The sequence below is a fragment of the Penaeus monodon genome, chromosome 31 (assembly GCF_015228065.2).
Source record: "Penaeus monodon isolate SGIC_2016 chromosome 31, NSTDA_Pmon_1, whole genome shotgun sequence".
In the NCBI taxonomy this organism is placed as follows: domain Eukaryota; kingdom Metazoa; phylum Arthropoda; class Malacostraca; order Decapoda; family Penaeidae; genus Penaeus; species Penaeus monodon.
Window position 1 is genome coordinate 25,153,199 of NC_051416.1, and position 499 is coordinate 25,153,697.

A 499-nucleotide genomic window follows, 5' to 3' on the forward strand; every position below is an offset into this window, starting at 1 on the left:
CACGAAAACATGATCATACAAAAACAAAGAAATGATAAAGAATAATTAGTTGTCATAGTCACAATCAAAGACGAACCATCCCTGATTCCGTAACGATCTTGTAAGACATGACGGGATAAAATCACAGAAAATTACCTCGTGAGATTATACCTGTTAAGTCTCCCCTGGTAACGTATGACATAAAGAAAACGGCATCGACTCGTTTTCACCTCCGCTGTTATGAATTCGACATGATTATCACACACATTTTTCGGGCAGATTTGAATATCATGTGTCGGGATGTCTGTCATGTCTCGGGGTTTATTGAACGCGGTGAGATGAGGCGGAGGAAGTTATGTTCTTGGATAACAGGGGTTGGATAACAATGGACGAGTGTGGAAGTACATTTGAGATGGCTAGTTGGTGGGTCTGCGTCGCACAAAGCACGCTGTTTGGAGTCTCGCGGTTGGCTTAGTGATTTTACAGTGTAGGCACGCGGAGATGTGCTGTTATACAAGCA